Source organism: Sturnira hondurensis, unplaced genomic scaffold (assembly GCF_014824575.4).
Source record: "Sturnira hondurensis isolate 20B ecotype Veracruz unplaced genomic scaffold, ASM1482457v3 Scaffold0011178, whole genome shotgun sequence".
In the NCBI taxonomy this organism is placed as follows: Eukaryota; Metazoa; Chordata; class Mammalia; order Chiroptera; family Phyllostomidae; genus Sturnira; species Sturnira hondurensis.
In genome coordinates, this window is record NW_028083809.1 from 85,776 (window position 1) to 102,177 (window position 16,402).

Consider the following 16,402-nt stretch of genomic DNA (forward strand, 5'->3'; position numbering starts at 1 on the left):
GTGTCAAGTGGAAGAGGTGAGAGTTGAACACATCACCTGCCAAAGTAGCCAGGACTTGGAAGGAGTTGGCCCCTCAGACACCTTGGCCCTGGTGAGCAGCATGGGCCGAGGGGAGCACACTGTGGTAGGTGACAGTCATGTGAACAAAGACTGGTACAAACAACAGGCATACACCTTTTTGACAAATCTGGAAGGTCTTTATATTTGTTGTGGTTACCCCTGGAAGGTACATTAAAGACTGATGAATTTAATAAACGCAAGCCCATGGAACAGCACTGCAGACAGTATTGAATTTTTCATGATCACTCATCACTTTGCGCGCAGGCTGCATTGATCCACATTTATGGCTATTATCTTATATACAGTTTAGGGTTTGATTCAGGGTTGACAACACCATCTTTTAAAAACACTGCTGGGGTTTGTTTTTTTTTTAAGTTTAATGGCTAAGCCATCTGTCCCTTTTAGACCCCATTGCAGCCACGAGGAGGACAGTCATGCCAATGCCTGCAAAACAGAATCTCAGTTCTCTTTTGAAGCTGACAATCTGGAAGAGTCCACTCTTCATGACTGCAAAATACTTGTTTCATAATATTTTGGTTTTTCACAAACTGGGGCTTTCAAAAAAGCTGATCCACTGAACTGCTTTACTTTGACGTCATTTGAGGGGAAGAGCAAACATAAATTTAGATCTGATTTCAGAGTGTCAATCCATGTGAGCAAAACTCCTACAAAATTGTCCATTTGATGACTTCCCTATGTTATTCTCCCCATGAGCTAACACAAGTATTTCCTGATACTTGTGACAATTATTTTAATCTTTAGATGTTTTCAAAAAAAAAGTCAAACACGGAGATCCTCATGAATATCTCACTCTTCGCAGTTTCTAGGAACTCACTGGGAGAGCCCCTCTGGGACTTCACCGCCCCGCCGCAGACCCTGCAGTGAGTGACAGGAGCCTTTGCTCCCTCCTGGGAGCTCACTTTCTGTTTTGATGATGGAGAAGACATCCTTTAAATTACCGTGACAGCTTTACTGGAGTATAATTCACACACCATGCAAGGCACACTTAGAGGTGTGAAATTTAGTGTTCTTTAGTATATTCACAGAATTGTACAAAATTACCATAGTCAATTTTAGAAGCTTAACATCATCCCCCCCACCACCAAAAAAAGAACCTTACTCATTCAGAGACAATTTCATTTCCCCTGAGTGCTAAGCCAAGGCAAACACAGTTTACTCTCTAGTCCCATGGGTTAGCCTATTTTGAACATTTCCTATAAATTAAAAGATGCAATGTGGGGGGAAATAAGTCATACACCTAAACCTTTTATTAAAAGCTAAAACTATAGGCTTCCAGCCAAGATGGAGGCATAGGTAGACACACTGTGCCTCCTCACACAACCAAAAGAAGGAAGACAACAACTTAAAAACAAAAAACAACCATAACTGACAGAAAAACCAAACTGTATGGAAGTCCAACAACCAAGGAGTTAAAGAAGACACATTCACCCAGACTGGTAGGAGGAGTACATTCCCACACAAATAAACTATGAGAAACAACTGGGGAGAGAGATGGACCGCACAACCCAGGGCCCCAGGGCAGGGAAATAAAGCCTCAAACCACTCACTGAAAACACCTGTGGGGGTTGACGCCCCAATGGGAGAAACTCCCAGCCTCACAGGAGAGTTCGCTGGAGAGACCCACAGGGTCCTAGAATGTACACAAAACCACCCACCCAGAAATCAGCACCAGAAGGGCCCAATTTGCTTGGGGGAAGCAAGGGAAGTGACTGAAATCCGGCAGAGAGCAGAACAAGTGGCATTGTTCCCTCTCTGACCCCTCCCGCACATATAGTGTCACAACACAGCAACATGGGTTGCTCCACCCTGATGAATACCTAAGGCTTCGCCCCCTCATTATGTAACAGGCACGTCAAGCCAAAAAAAAGGCCCCCCAAAAAAGAACAGATCGAAGCTCCAGAAAAAATACAACTAAGCAACAAAGAGATAGCCAACCTATCAGATGCACAGTTCACAATAATGGTGATCAGGATGCTCACAGAATTCGTTGAATTTGGCCACGAATCAGATGAACAAATGAGGGCTATACTAAGTGAATGAAATAAAGAAAATGTACAGGGAACCAATAGTGATGGGAAGAAAGCTGGGTGTGGGCCAGGAAGAAGAAAAACCAAACTGTATGGAAGTCCAACAACCAAGGAGTTAAAGAAGACACATTCACCCAGACTGGTAGGGCCAGGAAGAAGAAACATCTAACCAGAACAGAATGAAGAAACAAGAATTCAAAAAAAAAATGAGGGGAGGCTTAGGAACCTCCAGGACATCTTTAAATGTTTCAACATCTAAATTATAGGAGTACCAGAAGGGAAAGAGGAAGAGCAACAAGTGGAAAACTTATCTGAACAAATAATAAAGGAGAACTTTCCCAATCTGGCAAAGGAAATAGACTTCCAGGAAGTCCAGGAAGCTCAGAGAGTCCCAAAAAAGATGGATCCAAGGAGGAACATACCAAGGAACATCATAATTACATTACCCAAGATTAAAATGAAGGAGAGAATTCTAGAAGCAGCAAGAAAAAAGGAGACAGTAACCTACAAAGGAGCTCCCATCAGACTGTCAGTGGATTTCTCAAAAGAGACCTTATAGGCAAGAAGGGGCTGGAAAGAAGTATTCCAAGTCATGAAAGGCAAGGACCTACATCCAAGATTGCTCTATCCAGCAAAGCTTTCATTTAGAATGGAAGGGCAGATAAAGTGCTTCTCAGATAAGGTCAGGTTGAAGGACTTCATCATCACCAAGCCCTTATTATATGAAATGTTAAAGGGACTTTTCTAAGAAAAAGAAGATAAAAATACGAACAGTGAAAGGATAGCAACCTCACAGTCATTAACAACCACACCTAAAACAAAAGCAAACTAAGAGAACAGCTAGATCAGGAGCGGAACCACAGAAATGGAGATCACATGGAGGGTTAGCAACAGGGGAGTGGGAGGAGGAGAAGGGGGAAGAAGGAACAGAGAATAAGTAGCATAGATGGTAGGTAGAAAATAGATGGTGGAGGAGGTGAGAATAGTATGGGAAATGTAGAAGCCAAAGAACTTATATGTACGATCCATGGACATGAACTAAAGGGAGGAAATATGGGTGGGAGGGGGTATGCAGGGCAGAGGGGAGTGAAGGGGGGGAAGGGACAACTGTAATAGCATAATGAAAAAAATATGTTTTTAAAAAAGCTAAAACTATAAAACTTCTAGAAAAAAACAGAAAAATATTCACAACCTTAAAATAATCAAAAAACTTCATACAGGACACAGACGTTAATAAGATAGACAATCCATTAAAATATGAATAAGGGAGTTTCAGAGGGCACATCAAAAAGGAAGACATGCAAACAGACAATACACACATGAAAAGATTTTTGAAACACAGGATTAAGCAAACTACAACCACAGTGATAGACAGCTGCACACCTGCTTGAATGACTACAGTTCAGAAGACTGATAGTACCAAGTGTTGACAAAGTGAAGAGCAACCAGAATTCTTGTATATTACTGGTGGAAATGTACACTAAACAATCAGTTTAAGGAAGTATTTTGGAAGGAATTTTTTTAATTTTCTAAGATGGAAGTACTTCTTAGAAAATTAGACATATACTTACCCTACAACCCAGCAATTCTGTTCCTATTTTATCTAAGACACTTGAAAACACACATCCACAAAGAGACCTGTACAACAATATTTGTAGCAGTTCTGTCTGTGATAGTCCCAAACTGGAAACAACCCAAATACCTATCAACAGATGGATGATGGAGAAACAAACTGCAGCACATCCGTGCGGTGGAACACCACCAAGCAGTGAAAAGGAAGAGTACTGACCTACGCACCACAAACGAATCACACAAACACTATGCTGGATGTAAAAACACAGACGCCAAAGAATACATACGGGGTGGTTTTATTTACATGAAGTTCTAGAACCATCAACATCCTACACTTCAAATGAAAAATCCGTGTTTCGCTGATAATGGGAGAAGCAGGTTGTTTGCAAAGGGAGCCAAGGAAACTTTCAGAAAAATTTAAATGTTTTACACCTCAGTTCGGATGGCAGTCACACTGATGTATATAATTATCTAAACTCGTACACTAAAATTATATACATTTTATCGTATGCAATCTAACCTACAGCACCGATAAATAAATGTTTAAATTCCATGTGGCAGCAGAAGAGGGTGGTGGTGGTAGACTGTCGGGTGGCAGGATATGAGCGGAGACAGCAGGACTCGATCTCCTGCTACTTCCCATGTACTCTGCTCCTGTCTGAGGACCCTGTGACAGGCGGTCACTGTCCCTGCCCTCACTGCCACCACTGGGTAGTGAAGGGAGCAAATAATCAAACATGAGGAGAAAAATGCTCTGGCAGGATTTGTCAGGCATTATGGACACACTGGAAGAGCGACTGGGCCAGCAGGAGGGTTCTGCAGGGGAAGCAACAACCAGAGTTTTGAAGGAAAAAATCAGATATGCTCAAGGGAGGGGGGGCTCATAGTGGGGCAAAGAGAATTACCGGCAGAGGCAAAGGAGCAAAAAACAATATGGCTTGGCTGGGACACAGAGGGAAGGTCAAGACAGATGAAGGAAAAGGGAGCGACAGAAGGGGGGCAGACAAGAGCTGTGGGCCAGGCCCCCCCAGCAAGGGGTTCTGACTCTGCTCTGCGGTGACGGGGAGACGGTCACCTGACAGGAACATGGTCTCCTTTGATACTGGGAAGTCGGGCGTGCATCAGGAGAAGGAATAAGGAGAGACACTAGAGGCCGGGGAAGACTGGGATAATGACTGTGGCGAGGGTAATAAATGACCTGGGGCTTGGGTCAGCAGGAGGTGGTTTGTGAAGCAGGGGCAGAGACCAGCACCTCCCAAAATGCCTGAGGCTGGTCCCAGCTGCAAGCACACTATGTCTCACAAAATGAAATTTCTTCTAACATCTCAACCTTTTTCAGCTATTAAAAAACAAATTAGTGTATCAAGTTATACAGAGCTGTAAGGAGCATCAGAGCTCATTCAAATTCCCCTCTCCTCCCAACACACCTGGCAGGACTCTCAAAATAGTAATGGTCCCCATGTTCTATAACACACTGGATTGGAAACTCTGTTTTTGACTATGCCACTTGGTCTTTCTTCAGTTAACTGCTCTTCCTGTGCACTTAATCTTGCCGTTTGTCTGTCTCCTACATTCCTGGGACCAGACTGCTCTGTATCCTAATGAGATCTGACTGCAGAGCAGGCCACTCTGTTTAGTGTCTGGCGGCAGCTTGGACAGCAGGTTACACACTCATGTCAGGACATGTTTAACCACTCAGGAAATCAGCTGCAGCAAACCGAGCACACACTGCCTGAACATTCAGTGGGCATGGAAATGTTCCAAACCGCCTCTCCACTAGGAGACTCATCCTTTACTCATCCAACATACCCATTCTGAGAGGTCTTAGGGGCTCCTGGCCCCAGTGGGGAACAAACAAGTCCAGGTACTTGAACCTGGAGGATCTCCATTGTACCACAGCCATGACAGAAATGAACTCCAGGGGGATGGGAGAGGAGTACTGAAAGGAAGGATAGAGGATGCCTGACTAAACCTCAAAGGGCAAGTGGAAGTGAGTCAGGTAAGCAGGGTCCAAAACATTCCTAAAAGAGAGAAAGCAGCATATGCAACCATGTGGGATGTGAATGGCTCATACTGCCAACCGTGAGTCACTCTGCTTGGCAGCAACAGTGGGGGCCTAAGGAATGCGAGGGACAAAGGGGGCGATGGTAGCTGGTAATCACTGTGTTTAACCTTCACAAGGAAAAAGCAATGATTCCCCATGGGGTCTTTCTGTGTGAGCCTAGGCAAGTCACTTTGCCTGTTTGAGCCTCAATTTCCTCATCCATAAACGGGGACAACAGCAGCCCCCAGCTCCGAGAGCTGCGACTGCCATCATCACTTACAGCCCTGCCCTTGCTTTACAGCCTAGTAAATGACACATTCAACAGGCCTGGCCCAGCGACTACCACAGCACACATCAGTCCTCAAAATACTGCTCTCTTTCGAAAACCCTCCTACATTTTGGAGGCACTTAATAACTGTGTGTAAAAGCCAATGACATTATTCCAGCTTTCCTGACACATGGCCCAGTGTGAAGTGACTGCCTTTTGTGACTACTCAGTGATCATTAGAAAGCATACTTATTTCCCTTTAATTGGTAAATTAAAGATGTCCCATGGGAAGAGACATGAACAACATAGAGTGTCAAAGTATTTATACAAAGAATCCTACCCCTTTATTTAACAGGAAAATTAAACACACTTAGGCATTATAAAGAAATTCCTATGTTCCCCTGAGTCTTAAGGAAATTGTCTGTCTGATACTAATCAAAGATACAAATAATATATTAGCAAATTGAATACAGCACTAAGTTTAGAGAATGAAAAGTGATGTCAAGGCCAGAATGGTTCCAATATTAGAAAATGTATTTATATACTTAATCACATCCATACATGGAGAGCTAGGAGGAAGTGACTGTTTCGATAACATGGGAGCAGTGTCCAGGGAGCAGGTGAGACGGAGCTCTGACTGTAGCAGGTCTGAGCATGAATTACATGAGGAAGTGGAGACAGCAGTTACTGGAGAACCTTTCAAGGCACGGTGTGAATGAATGTCAGGAAAAGAAAGAAGGATGAGGCAGTGCCTTGATATGAGAGCACAAGGACAAAGGAGTGAGTGTGTGTGTGTGTGTGTGTGTGTGTGGTGTATCTTTTAAGGTGTCCAATATTAGAAAAGTTGATAGTCTACAAGAAAGAAGCTAATGCACAAGGATACATAAAAATTAGTAAAGGAAGGGAAAACAGATGAATTGTCCAACAATCAATGAGTTGCATGAGCGGTAAGAGTTCAGACTTGAGCCGAACTGATGGCCCTGAGTCCCGACTCCATCATTTACGGGCTGTGTGACGCGGTGCAAGTCACCTAGGCTCTCTCTACCTTATATCCTCCCTCACCTGAGAACTGAGAGTAATAATGACCCCTTCTTCACAGAGTTGCCATAAGAAGTATATAAATTAATACTTACAAAATGCTTACATGTATTAAATAAGAAATAAAATCACTGTCTCTTAGGTATAGAACACTTGGTACTAGTAGGTACAAAACAGATATTCTTTCTTTCTGATGGGGTGCGGACAGAAGCATGGACACAAAGAACTGAGAAGATGTCAGAGAATCAGGGGAAGCGCTGAGATCAAGAGGTGCTAATGTCACCTACAATCATCATCAAAAGGGGGTTCTGCGCTGTATTGAAGATATGAGTCAGCCAGGATCCCAAAATTCCATTTTGCCCCAGGATGACCTTGACCATTACAACCATTTGAAAGAATTGCGAGGGAGGAAGGAGTCACAAACTAGAGCAGGACTCGGATGAGAAGAGAGGCCCAGAGAACAGGGTTCAAAAGAGACCATCATGCTTTGTTCTATGCATTTCAAAACTATTTATACCTATGACAATGAAAATGTATCAATGCATACTTAGATACTCAGAAAATAATTAAGTGCAAAATGCTACCATCAGAGGAAACTGAGTAAAAGGTACATGGGATCTCCCTGAATTATTTCTTACAACTGCATATGAATACGTATGTACTTCAACAGAAATTTCCATTTAAAGAATACTGGAGAAGAGTACACTTGAAAGAAAAACTTTCATTGTCGCCTTCACTTGGATTCCAGCCACTGCTGCAGAGAAGGGAGACTGGGCCTGTAATTTACACAGAGAAGTTAAAAGGATGCTGAATGGCACCTTTCCCTATACACATGTGATGCTGCACCGGGGGAGGGGGGTGGCTGGTAGACTGAGTAAACATAGTAGACTGAGTAAGTGCATGGATGGCTACCTTGATCCAAAACTTTACTAAAATAACAGTTAAGGAATGAAAGAAGTATGATATACAACGCCAAAGAGAGAGACAAAGGGGGGAGAGAGAGACATCGACAATATTTTTGTATATACAACGCTGTAGAAGGAGAGCAACAAATCAGACTGAACAAAGGGAGTTAAACCCTAAAAGCATCTAGCGAGCCTTCCTTGTCAAATCAAACTATAAAAGAACTAGAAGAAAGTTTATCAATTTAACATTTTCTTTCCAAAATGTAAACCCAAAGGAAGGATAGCAACTTGTCCAAGGAAACACGACACTCAGTGTCAGAGCCGGGACGAGAGCCACTTCCCCACGCAAACCCTAACGCTCTGCCCTCAGGCACCATTTCTTCCCTGCCACTACGCCCACTTGGGAGCATTCCATGTGCTGACCAAGGCTGGGGTGTTCTGTTTTTCTGTGTTTGTGGCTTTAGGAGCCTGAAGGAGGAAATGGGGTCCGCTGAGATGAGAAGGAAGGCAGAAGTCTTGGGAACCAGTAGGAACACCAAGTACCTCTGTGGCCAAACAGAATTTTACCAGAAAGTATGTGCAAAAGCCAAGAAGCACTGCAGAAGACAGCCACATGAAGGAGGCCACTCTTGATGTTCTGACATGAGTGGAGGTTCAGAACTAATTTGCTGCTCCTCTGGCCACAGGTGACAGTGCTGCTGGAAGCCTGAATGAAGTTCCGCAAGTTAATCTCGCATATCTTATGGGTGCTGGTGCTATACACACAGTGTTCCTGTTGTTGATTACGGTCTCAGCCAGTGCAGGGGGGATTTGTTTTATGATGATCTCAATTACAGATAACTGCTATGCCCGGAATCTACACCAGCTGCTTGTAAACCAAAATGTTATACGAACACTGGCTGCCAAAAGCCAAGGGCTGCCTAGAACATGCTTTTAATTTAAAGCTGATGATAAAATAGCTCTATTTCTAGAGAAAGAAGTTCCTCCCATGTTCTGTGAGCATCCCTGCTTTGGATTTAGAATCCTGCAGAAATGATAGCACTGTTGTTGCACGCACCTTTCTGGTTTTCTATTGGGAATAACCATCATTTACATATTGCTATTTGGTATGCAAAGTAAGGCAGAGGGAAATGGCCTAGCAATCCTGACACCCTCAAGACGGATTTCTGGCATTATAAAACAGGTTCCTGACTACCTACAAGTGACTTGGAAGGACACATAAATGTGATACCTACAAACACCAGGGGGCGCTGCAGGGAGACAAAGGGCCATCAGGTATCAAAGTCATGCCTTTTCACTTGGTCACACACAACACCTAAAAGCCAGCCTTCCTCTCCTTAAGCCCCCAGTGTGTGTACAGCTGAAGGCAGCACTAGAAGCACCTCAATTTCAGAGAGACCAGGTGTCCAGCAAGTTGTAACCCCACGGTGGAGGCCCAGAGCACCACCACTGGAAAGGAACAGGGGCAAGCTAAGCCTAACCTTCCCATCCAGTGGGAGAAAACTGAGGTCCAGAGGGGTCTGGGCCCTCCTCCAGGTGACAAAAAACTGGAGTTCCATCCTAGACTAAAATCAGACCTCAGCACTCTAAGTTCAGTGATTAAGTTTAGAAACCTACTATTTCTATTTCCTTACTGGTTCCTCACAGCAAGTCTCTGAAAAGATAAAATGTTTGGGGGCTCACTCCTACAATCACTCCTTCCAGCTCTTGCACTTCCCACAAAATCCCATTCGAAGAACACCACCCGGAAGGATTCTCTTTTCTGTTTCAAGAACCTGGTGGTCAGCACTGCAGCTATCCCACCGGTGATCAATGGTCAGCAGGAAAGCAGAGAAACAGAGGGCCAGCCCTCCTCCCGCCCTCCAGGACACGGGGGTTTACCGAACAAGTCTCCTACTCGCACGGTTCTCGCCCTGCACACACTGGCCCTGGGGTCTCTCAGCCTTTGCCTTTCCGGTCCAGAGTACTTACTCCCTGTGCTCTCCATTGCAGAGCCCTGGTGTGACTCTCATATACTAATTTAATTTTAATTTTGATTTTTATAAAGAAAAATGGTGTATTGTTGATATTTGTGGGAGTCCCCATAGAAGCCACCAAGTCCACATTCTTACCAGTCTGTAACTGCAAAACAAAGTTACCATGTATTAAATATTCAAATTGTTACTGCATAAGCCCCACTTATATGAATCCTTCTAGCAAATCCCCAGCAATTTCTCCAGGCTCTTCCACTAGAACCTGCTGGTCTGGCCTCTTCCTCCTGGCCTGGCCTGGTGGCCACCACACCACCCCAACTTCAGAAAAGAGGGCACTGTGATCTGTAACTCCCCAGACCACCGTGGCTGTGATGTGAACAGGACAGTGCCAGTTCAGAGAAGCATGACTACTTCCTGAGAGGTAACTATGTGCTCCTAGAGCTGGCCTTTTAGAGGTCACGGGCTCCATCTCACTCAGCATGCCTATGGCAGCCAGTCCTTGCCTGTCTCCTAGCCTCTCCAGAGGGCGGGCCCAGCTCATGGCTTTCAGATGGATGTTGCAAGCATCTTCATGTCACCAGCCTTCATAACACCCTCTTTCCTCTTGGTTCCAAGTTATAGAATAAGTCCTTCCACACCCCCATCCAACACAGGCATCCTTCCTACTCTAGAATTAACTCCTCAGGTGACAATGGAAACCTCAATTTCCTTAGAAGGAAACGAACAACCACACCATGGAAAAGAAAGACAGAACAGTCAAGAGTAAATTGTGCAACATCTGGCCTTTCACTGGATTAACTGACAGCATGGGACGTGCCGGTGGTCCATCTGCCCTGCCCCAGCCCGATCCCAGTCCTCTGCATCACCTGTCCTCACCAGAAAGATGAGTTGCTCTCTGGCTCAAGCTACCCTGCTGTGAGCAGAGGCCAGAATGAGAAGATGCCTGCGTTTTCTCAGAACAGGCACAGGCAGGCCGGCTAATCCAGGGGTGAGAGCAAAACAAATGGAAGAAAACAGCTTCTGCCTCTGTGGTGACAGGACCCACTGGCAGTGTGGCCAGCTGCCTTTTCAGTCTGTGGTCCTTCTACTTTATTTTGTGGTACATGTGGGGCTTCCCAAAGAAAAATGAGGGTGTTACTAATTGCTCTACATCTGCATGACTGAAAGGGCCAGAGACAGTCCTCCAAGAAATTTAGAAGGTTCTCTTCCAAAGACAAATTCTAACATCTATCCAGAAATGTTGAAACGGCTTCTCACTCTGCAAATGGTACACTTTCTAGTTTCTAAGAACTGTTTAATGCCTCTCAGACTTCCTGCTGCCTTCAGATGACACGCTCGACGCTGCCACATAGAGATCCCAACAGGTAAGTTTCTAGGCTCTTCAATCCACACGGGGTTGCTGAAAATGCAGCTATGCATTAAAAAAACAAAAAAAAAGAGGTCAGAAGACGGCAGGGACACAGCAGGAGTGGTTACCAAGGTACAGTTTGGGTAAATGAAGCAGTTAAGGGAAAACAGAACAATAAACACGATGGCCCAATTTGGCACCTAAGTTCCTTGAAAATGCTTCATTTTCCCCTCAAATAAAGAAGTAAACTCCCAGAACTAAGTTAGTAGGCAATAAGGACCTAGTACTGTACATTTCCATGGGCAATCAAAAAAGAGAAAGACCATGATTCAACGATGCTACAAATGCTAGGAAGACACTTACAGTTTCAGGACCACATAACCCTGTGATTTGGGCCAAGAACCACTGGTGAGCTCCACCCCAGCTCCTTCTGGTACCATTGCGCCCCCTTGGCAGTGCCACGTACTTAGAGACAGTTGTGGCCTCCAAGGGCGCCACGGCTGCACCCAGACCCTGCTGCCATCTCTAAGTGTACATTGCCCTGAGAGGGCCTGGGCCTCAAAAGGGCACAGGGACTCTGAAATCAGCAGGGCTTCCCATACTCTCAGAGGTGACCAGAAACAACGCTCCTTGGTCACCTCCAGCTCCTGCTCGCCACAGAACTTCGTCATACATCAAACAGACCAAGAGGTAAACAAGGGAGAAAGTCTGTCACAGTGTTACTCCACATCTCTCAAGTTTGCCTGGCCTGGCTCCTTCTGCCTTTCGGATGAGTTCTCTCCGAGAGGCTCCTTAGCCCCTCAAGAAGCTGACTCAGCTACTGATCTAGCAGACACGCCAACGTGGGCCAAAAGCCCAGTGAACGTTACATCCTCACACCCCACAGACACATCTTATTTATGGTACACCAGTGTGGAGCGTAAAGCAGCTGTGTTTGCCCTTTGCGGTCACTCAAAATGTGCCCATGCTCACTGACCTACCCGTTCTGGCACTGGTGTCCACCTCTATCCCACAACGTGACCTGTGCTCACCAAGTGCACTGTTGGTTAATCGAGACATTCAGAACTAGACACCCAGGACCACCGGGAGAGGGCGTGCTGGCAGCTGGGATGTCCCTGTGCCTGCAGTTCAGATTGCTTTCTTCAGCAGTGGTGGAGGGAGGAGAGACGGCTCATTCTTCCCTTTCTCCCTTCCACCTACACTCTGTGGGCCACCACTTACACTGAGGGCTATCGCAAGAGTAACAGAGTGAGCCCCTATGTACAGTGAACTCAGCACGGTCAGTTTGTCAAGCCCTGCCCCTACCACGCCCATGCCCACACTGCACGTATCCATTCATTGACAGATCTCTTGTAGTCCCAGCCTCAGGGAAATGAGAGTGTAAGAAACACCACAGATGAAACTTCCCAAATGTATATAAACATCAGGAAGATACCTTTAAAAGCAGCAGCCTCCAGTGCAGCCAGAATGTTATCCTCCACACTAGCGGTGCCCACTGTCCTGGACACACAATTTCTGGCCCAGCTTCACCCATCTCTCTGATGAATGTAACTTGCCCCTCTGGTTTATGGGTCTAGGTGCCCTTCAGTTCCCTGGGTTGTCCAGGAAACAAGTTGATAAGGTACAATCTTCCAGTAATGAAAGCACATATGGGAACACATGTTGGCTCCATAAATCTACAACATCCAGCACGACCATTAAGACTTACTTCTGATTTTTCTGCAAACACCCTATGAGGAAGCTGCCAAAAGGAGTGATACCCTGTGTGCGAGGAAGTCAGACCCGAAGCAAAGCACACACTCTCTTCCGCCGCCTCTCTTGCCAGTGTCACTGAATTTATTGAGGAGGTAATTGAAGAGTCTGGCTTTGGGCCAAGTGTTGCCTTCTGAATGAGGGACAGGGGCTGGAGGGGCCATAAAATGATAACTGCTCCACATGCATGCTCAGGGCCACCTGCCCTGTGCTCCTATGTCACATCAATCTTCACAGCCTCTAGTTCAACCAAGTGGGGAGGCTTCTGTCACAGACTCCCAGAAGAGGCATAATCAACGTGACTTCCCCTGGGCCCACAGCTCCCGACTACATGATTAACATTTATAACATGAGCCTAAAGTCATTGCCCAGGCTCTGGAACTCTGTTTCCCAGACTGAGAAACTGAGTACAGAACAAAGCAGTGGCCACTACCACGAAGCCAACAGTCCCCCAAAGCCAGAGAGCGCCATCTGTTGCTGCTGAATTCCTAGACCTCTGCTCAGCCCCTGTCAGCCCCCAGCGCTGAGCAGAAGCACAATAAATACTCATGGTCTCTCCCTTTCTCCACCCACAGAGACCTGCAGGGAAACAGAGCCACATGGAAAGGCTCAGCCAGACACTCAATAGCACCCCCACACACACATAGACAGAGGTGAACATGCACTTTTCCTCTCTCACACACACCTTTACCTTAGTAACAAGGTCTGGAGCTAGAATTACCATTTTTCTTTTATCCATTTGGCACTCCACTTAGCTGGTGAAAACAGACCAATTTATACCTTGGTGGGGTCTTGTTTTGTTTCTTTTTCTCAGTTGCAATGAAAGACTCAGAATTTTTCTAGGCCAATCTTCCCATTTTGAAGATGGGAAAACTGAGGCTAAGGTGGGGAGGGAAACTGCTTAAGTGAATGAGCAACGCACAGGAATGAATCTGGTCCTCACTTTCCTGAGTTAGATGGGCCTGAGTTCCTTCTGGTGATGACTTTCCAGCCATCACCCACCAAGGTTAAGCTGAAAACGAAAGGGGCTGCCATTTACTGAGAGTGTCCCACTTGCCAGGCCTTTAACACACAGAATAGCCAATCTCAAAAACATCACTGCAGGGTTCTGCATCTCAGAACTGAAGAAATCAAAGTTCAGGGAGGCAAAATATTCCACTGAAGCACATGAAATTGACAATATTTGATCATTCTTGTCTGATAAAAAAGGCAAATCAATCATTTCCCTCCCGCCTCAGAGCAGGTAAGTGTCCAAGCCAAGCTGTGTCCCCAGAGATCCTCCCCTCACCCCCCACTGTAGCTTCCCAGCCCCTCACACCTGCCTGTGAGCAGGGCCTGCCTCCCCACCACCATCGCACTGTGGCTGATCCTGACGGGCCTCCTTCATGCTCAGACTAAGCCTGGACCTGCTGCCCTCAGTGCCATGCACTAAACCTCCGTCGCGACTGCCCTCTGTCTTTTCTGATCTCAGCCCTCTCTGCTTTGGAACGTTTCCTCTCCAATCAGACTAGCCACCCCTTTGACCCTTCTTTGCTCATGAGGATGCCCCCTGGGGGCCCTGACTGTCCACACTGGTCTGGACAGCCTCTCTCCTCTTTTGGCCTGTCATTTTCATCATTTGGAGCCTTTTAAGCATTTACTCCTTGCATTTTTGCACTCTACTTTAAGCATGGATACTGTGTTGATCCGAAGAAAATGTTCACAAATATTGTGATACTCCTGCTTGCAAGAGGTGAAGGTACCTCCCCTCCTCCTGAGCACAGGCTGGACGTAGTGACTGGACCCTAAGAGAAAAGTGATGGTGTGCCACTTTTTCAGTTACAAGAAGACTGCAGCTTCCAACTGAACACTCTATTTCTCACGTGCTCTCCCTCCTGTTCCTCCTTCAGTTTGCTCCCCCCCCCGCCCATCACTGGCCCTGCGGAAGCCGTATCATGCACAGCCTATCCACATGGTCGGTTCTTGCCAACTGCCACATGAATGAGCTTAGAAACCAAACCTCCAGCCCCAGCCAGGCTTCAGAGACTGAAGCCCTGGCCAACAACTTGACTTGAGAGATCCCAAGTGAGAACTACCCAGATAAATTTCTCCTGGGTTCCTGACCCACAAAAGCTATGAAATAACCAACATTTGTTGCTTTAAGCTGCTATATTTGGGATGATTGAGTAATTAATACAGGCAATATTAGTCTCAAAAGACAGAAAGAGGTTGTTCCCATCTTAACATATGGGAGATGGGCTTCCTTGTTCCTTTCCCTAATTATTGCCCACACTGCGTCCTTAACTGCAAACGGGCCTACACTCGACTCCCTTCCCATTATCCACCGTGCCAGGTGTCCATTGCTTCTAAGACCTAAGCTAATGGGCATTTCCAGACCAACCTTTGTTTTGATTCCATTTAGCAAAAATAAACAAATAAACTAGTAAAGAGTGAAACAACAATCAAATCTTCAAGGATACGATGTAGCTGTCTAACAGGAGTATGTGCTGCTGCAGCACCATGCAAATTAAAACACCCCATTGCCTCGTTCACGGTCCCTGACTTTGAGCTCCCAAGTCAGAGGATTTTCCAGTCCACTGAAATGCATGCTGACATTGAAAACATGTCAGAGTGGTGACAGGGACAACAGACTCGAGTGTCTGAAAACTGAGCCCAACTCTCAGGAGTGTACACCTTGCCCCATGCGGGCAAGTTATTTGAAACATTTATGCAGGGATAAAATCCTACAACTACAAACATGAAGGGCCCCTCTGGGTTATTTGGTGGCCATGGAATTCTACTGGACAGAAGTTGGTTTTAATGTAAGTGGACTCGGAAAGCCCGCTGGGAATTCAGAGGTTTGGACCATGAGAGCACTAGTGTGCTAAGACAGCGTGGGCTTGCTTTAGACCCCCTGGCCGCACAGGCCTCCTCCCTCATTCCCTCTGCCCGCCTTGCTCCATGCTGCCTGGCACTCCCGCGTCTGGGTGTCAGGCCCTGCGATCTTCTCAGAAGAGCTAGGAACGGGTTTTATTTATTACTTGTGGCAGGTCTGACACCACAGAACCAAGACATTATCTTTGTTTATGGTATGCTCACTAGGTCTCTAACTTTAAACAATATCATTTCTAACCTTTGGAAAACAAACAAAAAAAATTGAGTTCTCTAGCTAGTTCACACACAGCCCACAGCAACTAGCTTTGCTGCGGGCACCATCACTCCTCATTCCTGCTCCATCTCATTCCCCAGCTCCACCTGCCCCCAAGTGAATGGCTAATAGTTAAGCGCGCCTTCAGGAATCCAGGACACTGGGAATGAGCTGACGTTAAAGAGCTGACGTGCACATCTGCCTATCCTCAAAACCACCAGGCCTAAACCTCTTTCACAATGAAGACGTACTGAAACACCACCAGCT